The following is a 20,756-nucleotide window of genomic DNA, read 5'->3' on the forward strand; positions in this document are numbered from 1 at the left end:
TTATTGGCACCACTAAGCATTATTGCTTAGCGCGTTGCTTTTGCCACGCGTAGGTTCTGGAGAGATCGTGAGAGCCCGATGAAACCACGCATCGGGTGAGACCTTCTGCAGCTCTGCATAGTGTCCGTGTCACCTCACCGACATCAGTGCATTGGTAGAACACTAGGTTTTATTTTGATATTTTGTAATTAACTTTTATTTTCTCATATGTAATTGAAACTTATGTAATGTATTTTGGTATTAATGTAAATAGTGAAAATTGTGTTTATGCATGGAAAATTGAGTATTTATTTATTACTTATATATGAATACCATGAGAAATGAATGATTAAGAAATGGAAATGTTGTGGAAAATATTGAGATTTTGATAATTATTGGAGTTTAAGAATGATTGGAAATGATTATTGGAAGTGTTTTTAACAAGTTCCGAAGAACTGTTTTCTCCATTTTTAGCCGGTACTCTGCCGAATTTTTTATAAAATTTGCGGAACCTCAAATAAATTTGACTTCAATAAATGACTAAAATGAATTATATTTCAAAAATTATACTCCATAACTATGAAAAAAAAAATAAATTAGGAAGAATAAAAATGATTAAATTAAAATAGGGTGTTCCGGTACACTGTGTGGCATATCTTGCTCGGCTACACTGCAGACGGGTAAGGGGTGTCACATGTTTTTCCGATGTGGGATTTGCCTAGGGTGTTACATAAATGTTGCTAGAACCGATTCAAATAAATTGCTAAAGTGTAATACCAATACTGCCTAGTTAAGAATCAGAATTTACAACTGAACCAGTTATGGTTATTTGACCATAACTTGAGTTATACAAATCTAAATGGCATGATTCAAAAGGGAAACTAAAGACACAACATAAAGGAACAACTTCCATGAATGAAGTGGGGCCAAACAGTGGCCACAAACTCCTCAATTTGATACGCAAAGTCAAGACAGTAAAACTGAACCTAAAGAAAGGTTCTTGAAATAAATTGTATTTAGTATGGACTTATCTCTAATAAGTCACTACATGCTAAATTACATGAAATAGGTATGTGGGACCCACTTTCCCACTATACATGGACATGAAAATTTTATTAAATAATTAATAATGCTTACTTGTCCAAAGTAAACCTAGGCTTATATATATATATATATATATATATATATATATATATATATATATATATATATAGTTGGATCGATTAGTATACCAATTAGGGATTACAGATAGCAGTATTACCTACATAGATAATCATTGACCGACAACATATGTCAGATGTGATTGATCTACAGGCTCCATGCCTGCCCGTTGGCCATTATGCCTAATTTTATATCTGGCTTTAAAAGCCTGCCCACTGGCCTTGTGCCTGATATGATAGATGTATACAGGATAGAATATTCCCGTGTATCCAATCTTTATAGACTGTTATAGGTTACTTGGCATTAATATGATTTTAAAAGACTGAGAATGTACTGATTTAATTTTTACATGAATAATCATTGATCGACAAAATATGTCTGATATGATTTCTGGCTTTATGTCTGCCCGTTGGCCTTGTACCTGATAGACAGTTGTACACAGGTTATTATATGCTTGCCTGCTAGACTTGTGCCTGACATGACAGTTGTATATAGGATAGACACTCCCGTGTATCCAGCATTATAGTCTGTTATAGTGTAACACCCCTATTTGCATAGCCTGGTATATATCACTATTCCGGTGACAGATGTCGGTCCAGACAATTAAGAGAATTAGAATCACGTCTAAGACACATAGTTAAGCCCTGAACAAAAATAATTAGTAATTGCCAAATATTTAAGTATAAAGAAGAAAAACATAACACAAAAGTTAAATGAGCAGGGAGTCACAGCGATGGGTGACCTTCTCGGGAATGACTGCGAGGTCAGTCTAAACTCAAATTTCAAATCGTAAAATGTGACGCCGTGGTCCTTAGGACCATTGCGAACACAGTGGAAAAGAGAAAATCATGAAAAAGAATTATTAAGCAAGTCAAATAATTAGGTCAGGGATCCAAAAGAAATATCGATTAACTAGTAAACTGGATCGAACCGGCAAGGGGCAATTTGGTCAATTCACCCCTAGAGTTGGCTCCTGACCTAACTGTCCAATAAAATCAGAGAAAAGAAAATTTTGGGATCAAGAATTAAATTAAAGAACTAATGAAAAAATAAAAAAAGAAAAAAGAGAAAAGAAAAAGTTTTGTTACCTCATGTTGATGACATCAATTATGATGTCAAAATTTATTTTTAATTTCCCACATTTTTTGACCAATTCAAATACACTAAATAAGACCTAAAATGACATAAAAAAATAAAAAAGAAAAACATTCTCATCTTCCTCCCAAACCAACCGGTTCCCTCTCTCCTTCACTTCACCATTAAAATAACTTCCATGGAAGCTTGATCGAAGCTTTTCAAAACATCACTTTGTCCCCAAAATTCTCATTAGACCTTGTTAAATTCACTTGAGAAAAAGCTTGAGCAAGAAAAAAAAAAGAGAAAAAGGAAAGAATTGAGGAAGTGGAACTCCAAAGTTGAGGTAAGAATTTAAATTGGAATTTTTAGTTTAAAACACATATTTTGAGTTAATTTGACTTAGATTTCAACTTAAAAATCAAAACAAAACAATTGTTGGGGGAGTAAATAGGAAATTCGTCCAGCTAGGGTTAGGGTTTGTTATGAATGAGTTTGATGGTTTTGAATAGCTATTTGAGGTGAATTAGGTATGTAGAACATGAATACACACTGTAAATTGTATTAGATTGAGCTTTGTGTGTAGTTAGGGTTTTGAGCATGTGAAAATTTTAAGAAAAATTTGAGAATTAGCCAAATGATGTTATTGACCTTATTTAAGATGAGAAATGGTCAATTGTGACCATTTGTGGTGCGTATGAATTATTGGAAACAAGTTTAAATTCAGATTGGAGAGGGTCAATCTGCAGGCTGCATGACCTAGGTCACTTTGAGGGATCAAAACTGAAAATTTACCAACTAAATTGGTGTGGGCCAATTGGGAATGAAACTAGATACAAAATGTCACATTTTTCATTTCGGAATCATGCCCAGAAAGTGACCATAACCTAGTGAACAATTTGGCCAAATCCAAATTGGGCAAACTGACCTATACAAAAATGACCAAATGAATAGTAGTTACATAAATGACCATAACTTGGTTTAGGAAGATCCAAATGATCTGAAATTTTACTGATAGAAAGTTGAGACATAGCCCTACAACTTTCATGAAGAAAATAAACCCAAATTTTGACCATAACCCATTTGAAAATCCACTTGCAGTCAACCATAAAAACTGCCAAAATTCAGAATTTGCCCAGAATTTTGGGTAACCCCAAATCCGGCCAGCCATGTTCAAATGGCTATAACTTAGGTTACAAAACTCCAAATTGAGTGATTTGAAAGGGGAAATAAAGTTAAGACAATAAGAAACAACTTCTATGAAGAAAACTTAGCCAAATCATCACAGCAACATGACCAATGGAACAGTATAAAACTGAACACCAAAACTGAAAATTAAAAGTTTGTGCCTAAGAGACTTGAAGTTTGAGAAAATAACCAAAACCAACAAATTAGGTAACCAAAATGTGGTATGTGGGTAAAATTAGAATTCTCATACCTATTAAGCATTAGAAAGTCAACAAATTAACTTGAATAGTGTCATGAATAGTAACCCCAAAATACTAATTTTAAAGAACGTCAAGTTTAGCATATTAAAACTTGGTATAAGTAGATTTGAATTCATTTTTAGACTTATGATAAATTGTGATGCTGAAACACTGTGAAACTGTGTGTTTCAGTTGAAAAGAATACCGGGAAAGAACCCGAAGCATCGAGTCAAGGCCAAGAGGTGACTCGTTTAAGGTTTATGCACAACATCAATATGCTTTAAAATTCATTTACAAAGTGCATGAAATGTGTATTATGCTTTTGTTTTGAATTGTTGAAAGTTTATTTTAGTAAGTTTGAAATGGCAATAAATGTTTACTAAATTGTTAAGATAAGTTTTGAAACCACAGTGTCATGACTATATATTTGAACACCCCACTAGCATGACTAGTGGGAAAAATGAGTTTCGAATTTTGATTCCTTCTCTGGCTGAAGTGTTGAGGTGTGTGCTAGTAGAAGAAGAAAAAGAATGGGTTCTCATATATTTAAGCTAGCTAGCCTTGTGTTGAGAATTCTCCTTAGCCTCTGGTTATTGAGATTATATTTGTTTCGAATGGCATAATATAACAGTGTGTTTTTATGAAATTTGTTTTGAGACTTTTGAAATAAAATTGTTTGAACTAAAATCTTGTAAATCATGTTTTGTATTGATATCACATGTTCAATTTAATTTTTGAATAAATATGTTTTAAATTCTGCATAAAGATTATTTTAGTATGTTGTGCACCACTGAGTCCTAGTACACAGCGATAGCTGTTATTGCTGTCGCAAATATAGAGGCTAGATAAGCAGTAGAGTGAGCTGCTGAGGATTGAGGAGCTACCTACTTTGAAGTTATCTGGTATATTTTATACCCTGATTGCAAAAATTTATTTTGATGTATGTAATGTATGTAAATGTATGGACATGTAAAATTGGTTATGAGCAGTTGTATAAAGCTTGTAATAAATTTTGGTTTGGATTTCTCTCAATGTAAATTTTTGCAATGATGTATATAAATTGTTTTATCTTTAACAAAATATGAATGCAAGTATTTTGTATTAATTTGAATGAAGTTGATGATTTTTGAATTTTGGAAGTTGATAAATGATGTTGAAATTGATTGGGATGGTTGTGAAATTGAAGAAGTTGTTGAGATAAATCATTGGAAGTGTTTTTTTTAGGTATTTGAAGAAACTGTTTTCTCAAAATACAGACGGAACTCTGCCGAAATTTCTATAAAATTTACGGAAAAAAAAATGGGACAAAAAGTTTACTAGTTTTAAAACTTCGAATAAATGATTTTAATATCTATTAGAAAATGCTCACCTCTTATAAAAATAAGAAAATTGTTTTAAAATCCCTTGTAGGGTACTTAATGATTTATCGATAGGTGAAGTTCAGTAGTTCATTAGGTATTCTACGGGATCATATTATACCTTATAGAAGGGTAAGGAGTGACATGTTTTAGTGATATCAGAGTGAAACTTTTGAAGTATGTTTTAACTTATGAATTTGTGTCTTTTCTTTGCTAAGTACAACTGTTCAATGTCCTTATTTGTTACATATAGTGCATTACATCATAAATATGAACTAATAGTGGGAAATCTCCTTGTGTTATTTGTTCAGGAGATACCCTAACTCCAGATTGAAATGGAAGAAGGGGATCACTCAGTTGAGCAATCTATTGAAACTGAGGCATAAGAGGAAGCCCCAGCTCTATAGAATATTAGTGGGTCAATGGCACCAGCCTCGCAAATGCCGCAATTTCCTGCACAGTTCGCACAGCAGATGGCGGCAATGTTCTAATAAATGGTTGGGGGTATGCCTACTCAAGCTCCACCCCAGACTGCTGTGGTGCAACCTCAAGCTCCAGTGAGACAGTATGACAAGCTATTGAAGTATGGGGCCACAGAATTCAAGGGTACAGTAGACTCACTAGAGGCAGAGTAATAGTTGGAAAGAATGGACAGAGTATTCAAGAAATTGCACTGCCAAGATGAACTAAAATTTGAATATTTGGTATCTTTGCTACAAGGGGATGCTTATGATTGGTGGAAGACCATCCCCCACAGCTTGGCTGAACCACCAGTACTGACCTGGGATGACTTTATCAGAGAATTCAGACAGAAATACATCCCAAATGTATATGTGGATTAGAAACTACAAGAATTTCTGAGTCTAAAATAAGGCAACAGAACGGTGGCTGAATATGAAAGGGAGTTCTCCCGCTTAAGCCACTATGCTGGGAGCCTCCTTTCTACCAGCAAGGAAAGGTGCAAGAGATTTGAGACTGGTTTCAAGCCCAGTTTGAGGATGCAAGTGGTGGGATTCAGACACAGTAACTTCTCTGAGCTCATCTCTCAGGCACTTGAATTAGAAAGAATTGAATCAAAAACGACCCCAGCAAAAGAAAAATCAGAGAAAGCTGAGAAATTAGAGAAAGATAAGGGGGAAAAGTTAGTAGAGCCAAGTCCTAGTGGTACTTCTGGGAAGAGGAAGAAATTTGGTGGATCTAGCAGAGGTCGAGGTGGAAGGTTTGGAAGGGGCAGATTCTCTGGACAGAGATCCCATAAGTCTGGTCAGCAGTCAAGCAGGCGTTCACAACCTCCTCGCCCCTGTGAGACTTGTGGCAAGATTCATGAGGGAGAATGCTATTGGGCAACAGGAGCTTGTTTTAACTATGGAGGCAAGGGCCATATTAAAAAAGATTGCACTAGTGCTCCTAGATTCGGTCCAACCCCTACGATTGCAGAAGGATCTATTCAAAGTTCTGTTCCCAGAGGTTCACAACCGGTTGGCAGAGAAAGAGGCAGAGGTAGAGGCACTGCTTCTGGCAGTCAGGGTACTATTGGTCAGTCAGCACAAGAAAGTGCTTCAGCCAGAGTTTATACGATGAGACAGCGAGAAGAGGCTGAAACTTCTGATATTGTAGCTGGTACATTCTCTATCTCTAATCAAGAAGCATTTTTGTTGTTTGATCCAGGTTCAACCCACTCGTATGTTAATGCTAGCATAGTCAGTTTACTTGCTGTTCCATGTGTCAAAATGGGTTTTGAAGTGCTAGTAACTAGTCCGTTAGGACAAGAGGTTCAGGTCAATAGAATCAATAGAGACTGTCCTTTGGTGATCCAAGGACATGTTTTTCTGTCAGATTTGATTGAAATGCCCTTCAGAGATTATGATATTATCTTGGGCATGGATTGGTTAGCCAGGCATCATGCCATGATTGACTGTAGACGAAAGACAGTTACTTTTGGTCTGCCTATGTATGGTGACATGGTAATACATGGGGAGAGGCATTTACTGCCATCAAACATCATTTCGACTGCACTAGCCAGAAGGATGATCAGAAAGGGGTGTGAAGCATACTTGGCACATGTGATAGACACCCAAGTGGGGAGTCCAGCACTGAGGGACATCCCTACTATATGTGACTTTCCGGATGTGTTTCCTGATGAATTGCCAGGATTACCTCCAGAAAGAGAAGTTCAGTTTGAGATTGATGTTATGCCTGGTGTGGATCCAATCTCTATTACACCATATATAATGGCACCTGCAAAATTAAAAGAATTGAAAGTGCAATTGCAAGAGCTACTTGACAAGGGATTTTTCCTCCCTAGTGTGTCACCTTGGGAAGCGCCAGTGTTTGTTTGTAAAGAAGAAGGATGGCACTCTCCGCTTGTGTTTTTATTGTCGACAGTTGAATAAGGTGACAATAAAGAATAGATATCCATTGCCCCGCATTGATGACTTATTTGATCAGTTGAGGGGTGCAGCTGTGTTCTCCAAAATTGACCTGAGATCAGGTTATTATCAGCTAAAAGTACAAAAGCAGAGTATTCCTAAAACTGCCTTTAGAACCCGCTATGGCCATTATGAGTTCTTAGTCATGCCATTCAGGTTAACTAGTGCTCCGGCTGCTTTTATGGATCTGATGAACACTATCTTCAGACCGTACCTCGACCAGTTTGTTGTGGTATTCATAGATGATATATTGGTCTATTCGAGGAGTGCAGAAGAGCATGATAGACATCTACGGATTGTACTGCAGACTTTGAGGGAGAAACAGTTATACGCCAAATTGTCAAAGTGTGAATTTTGGCTGAAGGAAATATCCTTTTTGGGGCATGTAGTATCGACAAAGGGCATCAAGGTAGATCCAAGTAAGATAGAAGCTATCCTTAATTGGAAGCCACGTTGAAATATCACGGAGATTCATAGTTTTCTGGGTTTAGCTAGATACTACTGCCGATTTGTGAAAGGGTTCTCCATGTTGGCATCTCCATTAACTAAGCTACTTCGAAAAGATGTGAAATTTCAGTGGACGGATAAATGTCAAAGAGTTTTGATGAGTTGAAGAGACATTTAACTGAGGCTCCAGTCCTTACTTTACCTACCTCGAGTAAAGAGTATATTATTTACAGCGATACTTCTCACTATGGGTTAGGCTGTGTATTGATGCAAGAGAGGAATGTCATTGCCTATGCATCACACCAGCTGAAACCGCATGAGAGGAACTATCCGACACATGACTTGGAGCTTGTAGCTATTGTATTTGCTCTTAAGATCTGGAGACACTATTTGTATGGGGAGAAGTGCTACATCTATAGAGATCATAAGAGTTTGAAGTATCTGGGCACTCAGAAGGAGTTGAATTTGAAATAGAGAAGATGGTTAGAATTGATAAAATACTATGATTATCTGATAGACTATCAGCCAAGGAAAGCTAATGTGGTGGTTGACACCTAAAGTCGCAAGACTATGACAAGTCTACGGGTTTGTCCTTTGTCTATAGTACATGAGCTAAGAGTATTGCATGCTAGCTTAGAGATTAATGATGAGGGGCAGACAGCAGTTGCATGGTATGTACAGCCAGTGTTGATTGATCAGATCAGAATGGCTGCTCAAAATGATCAGAAGTATCAGCAGTTGTTAGAAGAAGTCACACAGGGCAAGAAAACTGAATTCTCAGTGAGAGATGATGGCCTACTGCTTCACCAGGGCAGAATGTGCATTCCTAATGATATTGACTTGAGGCAGGTCATTATAAAGGAAGCACATGAGTCTCCTTTTGCTATGCACCCTGGTGGCACAAAAATGTATAGAGGGCTAAAGGAGCATTACTGGTGGATGGGTATGAAAAGAGATGTGGCAGAATTTGTTTCCAAATGCCTAACTTGTTAGCAAGTGAAGGCAAAGCATCAAGTACCAGCTGGTTTGTTACATCCACTACCAGTACCGGAATGGAAATGGGAGAGAATAACAATGGATTTTGTGATGGGACTTTTGAGGACATAGAAGAGTCATGATGCAACATGGGTTATAGTTGACAGACTGACCAAGTCTGCTCATTTTCTGCCTGTCTGAATGGACTACAGTTTACAAAGATTAGCCAAGTTGTATATAGCTGAGATTGTGAGACTGCATGGAGTGCCAGTATCCTTCGTTTCAGACAGAGATTCTAGGTTCACTTCTAAATTCTAGGGTAGTCTTCATAGAGCCCTAGGAACTAGATTGAACTTTAGCATGGCATTCCACCCACAGACAGATGGCCAGTCTGAGAGAGTAATTTAGATCTTGGAGGACATACTACAGGCTTGTGTGATTGAGTTTGAAGGGAGTTGGGACACACACTTGCCTTTGATTGAATTTTCTTACAACAACAGCTACCAATCAAGCATTGGGATGCCTCCATATGAAGCTTTGTATGGCAGAAAATGTAGAACCCCATTGTGTTGGGATGAGGTAGGCGAATGAAAAATGATTGGGCCAGAAATTATTCAGCAAACAGAGGAAAAAATCAGACTGATCAGAGATTGACTCAAGGCTGCATTAGACTGTCAGAAGTCCTACATTGATATGAAGAGAAGGGAAATTGAGTATGCAGTGGGTGACAAAGTATTCCTCAAGGTTTCCCCTTGGAAGAAAATTATGAGATTCAGTAAGAAGGGGAAACTGAGTCCTCATTTCATTGGGCCATGTGAGGTTCTGGAGAGAATGGATCCTTTGGCATATCGTTTGGCACTACGTCCAGAGTTAGAGAAGATACATAACGTCTTCCATGTGTCTATGTTGAGGAGGTATAGATCTAACCCATCTCATGTACTACCAGTGGAAGAAATTGAAGTGAATCCAGATCTCACATATGAGGAAGAACCCATAGAGATTCTGCCTTATAAGGTGAAGCAGCTACGAAATAAGCAAATACCATTAGTAAAAGTGCTGTGAAACCATCATTCGAGCCAGAAGGCTACTTGGAAATGAGAGGAGCACATGAGGAGACAACACCCACAGCTGTTCAGAGATTGATACCAGGTAAAATTTCGAGAGGAAATTTATTTTAAGGGGGAGAGAATTGTAACACCCCTATTTGCATAGCCTAGTATATATCAATGTTCCGGTGACCGATGTCGGTCCAGACAATTAAGAGAATTAGAACCATGTCTAAGACACACAGTTAAGCCCTGAACAAAAATAATTAGTAATTGCCAAATAGTTAAGTATAAAGAAGAAAAACATAACACAAAAGTTAAATGAGCTGAGTCACAAATGATGGTCGACCTTTCTGAATGATCATGAGGTCGATCTAAACTCAAATTTTGAACCGTAAAATGTGATGCCTCGGTTCTTAGGACTATTGCGAACACAGTGGAAAAGAGAAAATCATGAAAAAGAATTGTTAAGCAGGTCAAATAATTAGGTCAGAGATTCGGAAGAAATATCAAATAACTAGCAAACCAGATCAAACCGGCGAGGGGTAATTTGGTCAATTCACTCCTAGAGCTGGCTTTTGACCTAACTGTCCAATAAAATCGGAGAAAAAAAAATTTTGGGATCAAGAATTAAATTAAAGAACTAACGAAAAAATAAAAAAAGAAAAAAGAGAAAAGAAAAAGTTTTGTTACCTCATGTTGATGACATCAATTATGATGTCAAAATTTATTTTTAATTTCCCACATTTTTTGACCAATTCAAATACACTAAATAAGACCTAAAATGACATTAAAAAAAAAAAGAAAAACATTCTCATCTTCCTCTCAAACCAGCAGGCTCCCTCTCTCCTTCACTTCACCATTAAAATAACTTCCATGGAAGCTTGATCAAAGCTTTTCAAAACCTCTCTGTGTCCCCAAAATTCTCATTAGACCTTGTTAACTTCACTTGAGAAGAAGCTTGAGCAAGAAAAGAAAAGAGAAAATAGAAAGAATTGAGGAAGTGGAACTCCAAAGTTGAGGTAAGAATTTAAATTGAAATTTTTAGTTTAAAACACATGTTTTGAGTTAATTTAACTTAGATTTCAACTTAAAAATCAAAACAAAACAATTGTTGGGGGAGTAAATAGGAAATTCATCCAGCTAGGGTTAGGGTTTTTTTATGAATGAGTTTGATGGTTTTGAATGGTTATTTGAGGTGAATTAGGTGTGTAAAACATGAATACACACTGTAAATTGCATTAGATTATGCTTTGTGTGTAGCTAGGGTTTTGAGGATGTGAAAATTTGAAGAAAAATTTGAGAATTGGCAAAATGATGTTATTGACCTTATTTGAGATGAGAAATGGTCAATTGTGACCATTTGTGGTATGTATGAATTGTTGGAACAAGTTTAAATTTGGATTGGAGAGAGTCAATCTATAGGCAGCATGACCTAGGTCACTTTGACGGACCAAAACTGAAAATTTACCAACCCAATTGATGTGAGGCCAATTGGGAATGAAATTAGACACAAAATGTCACATTTTTCATTTTGGAATCATGCCCAGAAAGTGACCATAACCTAGTGAACAATTTGGTCAAATCTGAATTGGGCAAACTGACCTGTACAAAAATGACCAAATGAATAGTAGTTACGTAGATGACCATAACTTCGTCTAGGAAGATCCAAATGACCTAAAATTTTACTGGTAGAAAGTTGAGACATAGCCCTACAACTATCATGGAGAAAATAAACTAAAATTTTAACCATAACCTATTTGAAAATCTACCTATAGTCAACCACAAAAATTGCCAAAATCCAGAATTTGCCCAGAATTTTAGGTAACCCCAAATCCGGTCAGCCATGTTCAAATAGCTATAACTTAGGCTAAAAAACTCCAAATGGAGTGATTCAAAAGGGGAAATAAAGTTAAGATAACAAGGAATAACTTCTATGAAGAAAACTTAGCCAAATTATCATAGCAACATGACCAATGGAACAGTGCAAAATTGAACACCAAAACTAAAAATTTAAAATTTGTGCCTAAGGGACTTGAAATTTGAGAAAACAACCAAAACCAACAAATTAGGCAACTAAAATGTGGTATGTGGGTAAAATTAGAATTCCCATACCTATTAAGCATTAGAAAGTCAACAAATTAACTTGAACAGTATCATGAATAGTAACCCCAAAATACAAATTTTAAATAACGTCAAGTTTACCATATTAAAACTTGGTATAAGTAGATTTGAATTCATTTTTGGACTTATGATAAATTGTGATGTTGAAACACTGTGAAACTGTGTGTTTTAGTTGAAAAGAATACCGAGAAAGAATCCGAAGCATTGAGTTAAGGCCAAGAGGCTACTCGGTTAAGGTTTGTGCACACCATCAATATGCTTTAAAATTCATTTACAAAGTGCATGAAATGTGTATTATGCTTTTGTTTTGAATTGTTGAAAGTTTATTTGAGTAAGTTTGAAATGGCAATAAATGTTTAGTAAATTGTTAAGATAAGTTTTGAAATCATAGTGTCATGACCATATATTTGAACACCCCACTAGCAAGACTAGTGGGGGAAATAAGTTTTGAATTTTGATTCCTTCTCTGGCTGAAGTGTTGAGGTGTGTGCCAGTAGAAGAAGAAAAAGAATGGGTTCCTATATATTTGAGCTAGCTAGCCTTGTGTTGTGACTTCTCCTTAGCCTCTAGTTATTGAGATTATATTTGTTTCGAATGGCATGATAGAACTATGTGTTTTTATGAAATTTGTTTTGAGACTTTTGAAATAAAATTATATGAACTAAAATCTTGTAAATCGTGTTTTGTATTGATATCGCATGTTCAGTTTAATTTTTGAATAAATATGTTTTAAAATCCGCATAAAGATTATTTTAGTATGTTGTGCACCACTGAGTCCTAGTACTCAGCGATAGCTGTTATTGCTGTCGCAGATATAGAGACTAGATGAGCAGCAGAGTGAGCTACTGAGGATTGAGGAGCTACCTACTTTGAAGTTATCAGGCATATTTTATACCCTGATCGTAAAAATTTATTTTGATGTATGTAATGTATGTAAATGTATGGATATGTAGAATTAGTTATGAGCAGTTGTATAAAGCTTGTAATAAATTTTGGTTTGGATTTCTTTTAATGTAAATTTTTGTAATAATGTATATAAATTATTTTATCTTTTACGAAATATGAATGGAAGTATTTTTTATTAATTTGAATGAAGTTGATGATTGTTGAATTTTAGAAGTTGATAAATGACATTGAAATTAATTGGGATGGTTGTGAAATTGAAGAAGTTGTTGAGATAAATCATTGGAAGTGTTTTTTTTTAGGTATTTGAAGAACTGTTTTCTCAAAAATACAGACGGCACTCTGCTGAAATTTCTATAAAATTTAAGAAAAAATAAAATGGGACAAAAAGTTTACTAGTTTTAAAACTTCGAATAAATGATTTTAATATCTATTAGAAAATGCTCACCACTTATAAAAATAAGAAAATTATTTTAAAATGCCTTATAGGGTACTTAATGAGTTATTGGTAAGTGAAGTTCGGTAGTTCATTAGATATTCTACGGGATCATGTTATGCCTTACAGAGGGGTAAGGTGTGACATATAGGTTACTTGGGCACAAATATGAGTAATGAGTTTTAAATTTAATTAAGTACCGAAAAGATCACAGATTTGAGTAATAGGCTGTAAAAATCAATTGATTATATGAAGAGATCCTAGTAAATTAATATGCTCCTATGGAGCAGCTAAAGTTATGAAATGACTCATAAGTAATAAGCTTTAAAAATTAAATAATTACATGAAGAGACCACTGATATGAAATTAAGAAGACTGAAAAATGGAATAAATTATTAGAAAGGATCCCAACAAGTTTAATTGCTTCTAAAGTTCAGTAAACATATAATTGACTCAGAGTTCATGAAATATGAATATTTATATGAAATTATACATGAAATAATTATCCTTGATTATTTAGTTATTTTATTTTAAATTATGCACTGCTAAGCAATATGCTTAGTGCGATGGATTATTTCTTTGCATAGGTATTGGAGAGATTAGCCAGAAGAGTTCAGACAGAGATTCTGAGCACATCTGCCCTAGTATGGGAGTCACCTCAGTAGAGTATTTTTGGTAGGGCTCATGTGTAATTAGATTTTATATTTTTTTTATTTCTGTACATAAGTCAAAGATGTAATTTATTTTGAGACTGTAATATAAATTGTAAATTATTGTATATGAATTCTATTAATAAAAGTAAATGTGTTTTACATGAATTGATTATATGACATATGATATGAATTGATGATATGATGTGATACATGGAAGTTAATGAGATGGACATGACAAGAGATAAATTGAGATAGGTTGTGAAGGAGTGAAAGCGTGATTATTGGACAATAGAACATTGAATTTCAAAAATTATTTCTATGGTTACATGCACCATACTAAGTCTCTTATAAACCTAATCAATTTCCAATGCCCAATTGCATACCAAAACATATTTTAGCATGTATTAAAATTTCATTTGCCATTAAAGATTATGAATTAATATTTAATTCAATCAAACCCTAACTAAAAGAAGGATTTTTAGATACTAACCTGTTGATGCACAATTGATGCAATCTTAGGATGCTCTTAGGACCCCAAATGTTGTCCCTCTAGCTTGTCCACCACAAGCACACTAAGAAGCAACTATGGCAGCCAAAATATTGCCTCTCAGGCTTTGCCAACCACTTAAAGATGGGGTTTAGTGCTTTTGTGAAAGTTAATGGGTATTTAGGACACTAGAAACCTTTTCTAGCAATTTTAATTCACATAAACTAAGGGATTTTTCTTTGAATCAAGTGAGTAAAGAAGAGAGGAGAGGGAGACTTCTTGTTACCGTCCCAAATGAGAGAAAAGAGAGAGTGGGCTGATTTTTCTTTATAACCTCTCTTTATATACTTAGGTCAAACCCTAATTCCCTTGTCACCTATCACCACAAGATCCCATCTTCTTATTATTTGATTTAATCCTAAAAAGCCAAGTGTCAAGCTCCTTTTAAATCATAACATATGGTCTTCCATCATAGGAAGACAAGTGGCAAGATCATATGGTGCCATGTGTCACTATCTCATGGTGCCACATATCACCACATGTAAAGATCAATTTGCCCTTACTCTTTAATTTGAGTTCTCAACCCAAAATTATAATATCTCCTCTTTAAATCAATTTATATCCCTTATAAATTAATTAATTAATTAATCTTCATTAATTAATTTCTCATAATTAAATTCATATTTAATCAAATTAAATATAAATTTAATTTATACTATACATCCAATAACCTAGATTTGGTTTCAAGTCATGCTAGAGACTTTCCAATCTTATTGCAAACTAAACCTTTTTAATTAATTAATTAATTAAACCCTTTAATTAATCAATTAAATCACATTTTAAATGGTGATTAGCTTGTGTAGATGTGTGACTTACTAGGCTCATTACTTATTGGCAATGAGAAATGATATTAACTATTAATATCATTACTTACTAGGCTCATTACTTATTGGCAATGAGAAATGATATTAACTATTAATATCATTAGAACTCTTTCTTACCATAAATGATTTCTCTAAATCATTTTAGGCATCTCATAGACCATGGTTGACACCTAGCATAGTATTCCATGGCCACTCAATCAGTAATAAGGAATACCTTAAATGAACCTTTGATCATATGTTACCATCCACTAGAATCTCTGAATACAAAATCTTAATTCGAGCTGGAGTCATGATTAATGTCAAACCCCATTTGCTATGAACATTATGTTCTCTTTTAATTCCAATTCTTGATTAATTAGATTTTCTTGTCAGAAACTCTTTTTTGACTTAATCTGTTTGTCCTGGCTAGGAACTTGAAATATCAAGAACAATTAAATGAACATAGAATTTTATCTCTATTTACTTAGGGTAACGGATTCCATCTTGATCAACACCTATCTCCATATATAACTAATAGGACCTAACACATGCCCATATACCCATACACAGTACAAGTATGAAAACAGCATCAAACTCAAACCACCAATATATAAGATAACTGTGTTATCTCAGGTCTAAAGATTATATGCACTGATATGATATATGACAATGTATTGATAAGAGTAAACTCCATGTGCTTGTAATAAGCGTCACTGGTTCAGCCTATTTATCATGTATAAGTGCCTATCATGTTTGTTAAGTGGCATGAGACTCACCACTCCATCTTATTTATATCTCATATAAATATCTTTGGGAACAAACATGATTATAATCTTTCTGGATAAGTCATGTCCTTTGTGAAGTATCCTCGATTGTGAACCAATTTATGATACTTTGTACTAAAAATACTGTCAGTCATATTCTTAATAACTTAAGAATAGAATTTCTAACAAAATATCAATGGACCTTTTCTATTGCACATAAATATATTATGTAAATGGAAAAGTGAAATTGCCTTTTTATTAATAAAATATGTACAAGATACATATAAAATGATATGCTCTAGGGCATACTACTAATAGGTTGAACTTATGATATGAAAATTTTAACAGGTAAATAGTGGAATCCACCATGCACTAATAAAACAGAGCAGACTCTATCTGAGTCTTTACAAGAATGAAATGTGATAAAAAGAAAAAATTTATATGTGGGATAATAAAAATAAATGGACATTAAATTAATAATGTACATGACAAGATAAGATAGGGTGCTTCGGCACCAAATATGGCACACCTTGCTCAGTTACACTGTAGACGGGTGAGGGGTGTTACAAGTAGTGCCGCTAGCTAAGGTGACTTGGGATTTCTTTCTAATAGAGTTTAGAAAGAAGTATATTAGTTATGCCTATGAAGATGAATAGAATAGAATGGATGGTCAACAGGGAAGACATTTGGGCCAGTCTAATAACAAGAGGCCTAGAGAGCAGTTAAGTCAGACTTTAGATCAGAGTAAGAGACATAGGCCCAGACCCATATCCAGAAGAGACCAACCAGAGACACCAGTAATGAGCACATCGGGGTTAACAGTGAAAACTTCTACCCCAAGAAAATGTGACCATTGTAACAAGTGGCATAAAGGTAAATATAGGGGGTTGACTGGAGTGTGTTATAGATGTGCGGCCATAGACCATTTTCTGAAGGATTGCCCTCAGAGGAGGCTATATGCTATGGAGGCTCGAGACGTGTCAGGTCCAGACAATGAAGAGGTAACACAGGGAAGTGAAGAAGCAAGGAGGTAACAGATTTTCGACTACGTACATCAGGTAAATTTCGAGGACGAAATTTTTGTTAGAGGGGAAGAATTGTGACATCCTCACTTTGGATAGTCTGTACGTTCTACTGTTCCGATGACCAATGTCTATCCAGACAACTAGAATATCTGGAGCTATATTTAAATTAGAGTGAGAAGTCATAAATAACTCAAATAGTGACAAGAAAAATTAAGGAAAAATTTAGGAAATGAAATGCAAAGAAGTTAAACGAGTCAGAGCTATGGCAATGGGTGACCTAACGAGAAGAGACTGTGAAGATAGTTAGCAATCCTAGACCCATGGAAAACCCTGTGAAATAGTTTTTGGGACTTCAGTGAAGAGTTATTGAGTCTTCGATGATAAAAGAATGCCAAGAAAATGCTAAAAAAATTTTATAAATCAGTACAGACAATTTTAACTTGGTAAGGAAAACGAAGGGCATTTTGGTCATTTCACCGACCAACTTGTCCATTTAAGTGAATGAGGTTTATGTCCTAAATATAAATAAGTATTGTCAAAAATTTAATTAAAAATAAGTAAAAGAAAAAAGAAAGAAGCATAAAAGAAAAATGAAATTAAATTAGACTTATGATGTCATGCACATGTAAGGATGATACAATTAAAATCTCTCAACCAATCAAAACTAGACAAGCTCATGTAAAAAGGATAAAAAGAGAAAAATAAATCAAAAACACCATCTTCTTCCTTTAGCTCCATGATGGCCGAACCACTCCTCCCACCCTTTCCTCCATTTTCTTTCCTTCTTCAGCTTTAAATCCTTGATAAATCTCCATAAATTAGCTAGCTCCCAAAACAAAAACTTCATATTTGCTTATGGTAAGAAGATTAAAAGTGAAAGATTGAAGAAAAATTGAAGTTTACAAGAAGAAGGAAGAGCCAAGTCAAGGTAAGTGAAATTTAACTTCAAATTAATTGTTTAATTTGTGAGAACATGTTGAATTGAGTTGAAATTATAAAAAAAAAATTAAAGAAAACATGCCTAAAGGTTAAGAAGGAAATTCGGCCAGCCTTGGTTGAAGGAAAAATTGATGTGTTTTGTTGAATCAAAACTTGAATACAAGCTTGGATATTGATATGTATATGATTAGTAACTTTAGTTGACATGTGTTGTATGACTCATGAATTGAAAACTAGGGTTTGCAAGGAAAATTAGGGTTGTTGGATGGAATTGCTTAATTGAATTTTTTGAGATATTATTAACTAATTGATGCATATTGAGCTTGAATTGAAGTTGGTTGTGAAGTTGGAATGTTGGAAATTGGAAGTGCTCTTTTGTGCAGGAATTATAGACCTTGAGTCTAGTAGGTTTAGGTAGCTATAAGTAGAGTTGTATAGCTTCAATTAGTGTAAGGCCAATTGAAAGTGAAACTAGGGATTTTCATGAAGAGATCCTATCCAGAAAACCAACCTAGAGTGACCTAAAAATTGCCAAAATCAGAGTAACCAAAATCTAGACCTGGAAAATGACAAAATGAACAGTGTTTGTTCAAATGGCCATAACTTTGTGTAGAGAGGTCAAAATGACCTGATTCTTGAACCCATGGAAAGCTTAGACAATTTAGAACAACTTTTATGGGGAACAAAAACCCAAATTCTTACCATAACCAATTCAAATTGCTAGCCAAATTTAGGACACCAAAATTGCCAGAAGCCAAAACTGCCCAAAATTATGGACATGACTAATCCGGCCAGTTGTAACACCCTTTGAACATAACTTGAGCTAAAAAATTCCAAATATAATGATTTAAAAAGGAAATTAAAGTAGAGATATTAAGGAACAACTTTGATGAAGAAAGTTTAGCTAAATTCTCACTATAGATAGGTCCAATGGAACAGTAAACTTAAGTGACTAAAACTGAAAATTTGGAAATACATCTAGAGAACTTTAAATTTCAATTGGCAACTAATGCCAACAAATTTAGATCGCAAAATGTGGTATGACTATGTATTTAACAATTGTATATCTAGTATTTATGAAAAAGTCAACATTTTGAATGAATAGTAATGTGGATAGAACCACCATGGCTTATGAGATAGTATAATAAATTAGAAAAGCCATTATAATTGTTAAGTATGAAATGTGATTAATAAAATTGTGATTTTTGAATATGAGTAACCCTAAACATAGAAGAATGCTTTGAGTACAACGGGACATGAGAACAATTGATGTAAATTGTGATCAATATGGAGGATATAATGAATGTATAAATTATGATGAATGCATAAACTATGTATAATTGTGATTTAGGAATTTATACTTCCACTAGAAACAGAATTTAATGTTATAAATTATAACTGGATCTTGTGATGAAATAATGAAATAATAAAATATATTAACACTTAATGATACTTATGTGCCCATGCATTGCCTAGACACGTGTGTCAGATTTGATAGATTGGCATGCCAATAGGGGATTATTTGAGCAGTACCGCGTAAGGCTTTATGCCTATATTTATGGCTTTATGCATTATTTGTTACTATGGCTTTTTAGCCATATTGATTGTATACGTGGTTGACTTTCCGCATTTCATGTCCCATGGTATGATGGCCCGAGACACCATGGTGTCTAGTGCCAAGGACCCGCTTATCCAGTTTAGTCAGCCTGTTATAGGTTACTTGAGTAGTGAAATAAATTAAAAATATTAGAAATTAAAATATTAGAAATTAAATAAATGAGTAAGAAAGCCATAAATAAATTAGATTAGCTCTGAGAATTTATTTATTAGAAAGACCTGAAATAAACTATATTAATATTAAAATTTATCTATTATGAAATAACTCTAAGAATTATAATTATTATGAAATGATCTAAGACAACCTAGGAATTATTGAGGAAGTGTTAAAAAGATTAGCAAAAGAATTATAATTTAAATAAACATTACATATGTGTCTTACATAATAATATAAGTATAAATTTACCATTTTTAGATTATTTTATATTGTACATTATTACGATAAATTTATGAACTAAGCACATCCAAAGAGGACTAAATTAGGATAAAAGATATTTAATTTTAGAACGCTCATATGAAGTATAATTAAATCTTAATTATCCGAATTATGTTTTATTTCTATCTTTATTTATATATTATTTCTTTGTTATATTATTGTACCACTAAGTAGCAATACTTAACGCGATGGATTTGTTTCCTTGCGTAGGTATTGAAGATAAAACCCAGTAGACATTAGACTGAGATTTTGGAGTTTTGATTTGCAGAGTGTCTAAGGTTGTCACATCCTCAGCAATGTATACAGATAGGGCTCATATAAGTCATATTATGTATTTTGTATATCACAAATATTTCCTATGTTGTAATGTAACTATGAAAATATAATTAATATTTATGTGATGTAAATTAATAAATTGGCTAGGTCATATGTAATTAATTTATAAATTATGTAAATTGATAAATTTTGAGAATTTTGATATATGAATTGAGTATGAAAGGATACGCATGAATGTTAGCTACAAAAATTGAATGTGGGATGTTGATGATGAGATTATGTATTATTTTATTGAAAATTTATATGAAACTTTTTAAATAGGTAAATGGTGAGATAC

This window comes from Hevea brasiliensis, chromosome 11, assembly GCF_030052815.1.
Source record: "Hevea brasiliensis isolate MT/VB/25A 57/8 chromosome 11, ASM3005281v1, whole genome shotgun sequence".
Lineage (NCBI taxonomy): Eukaryota > Viridiplantae > Streptophyta > Magnoliopsida > Malpighiales > Euphorbiaceae > Hevea > Hevea brasiliensis.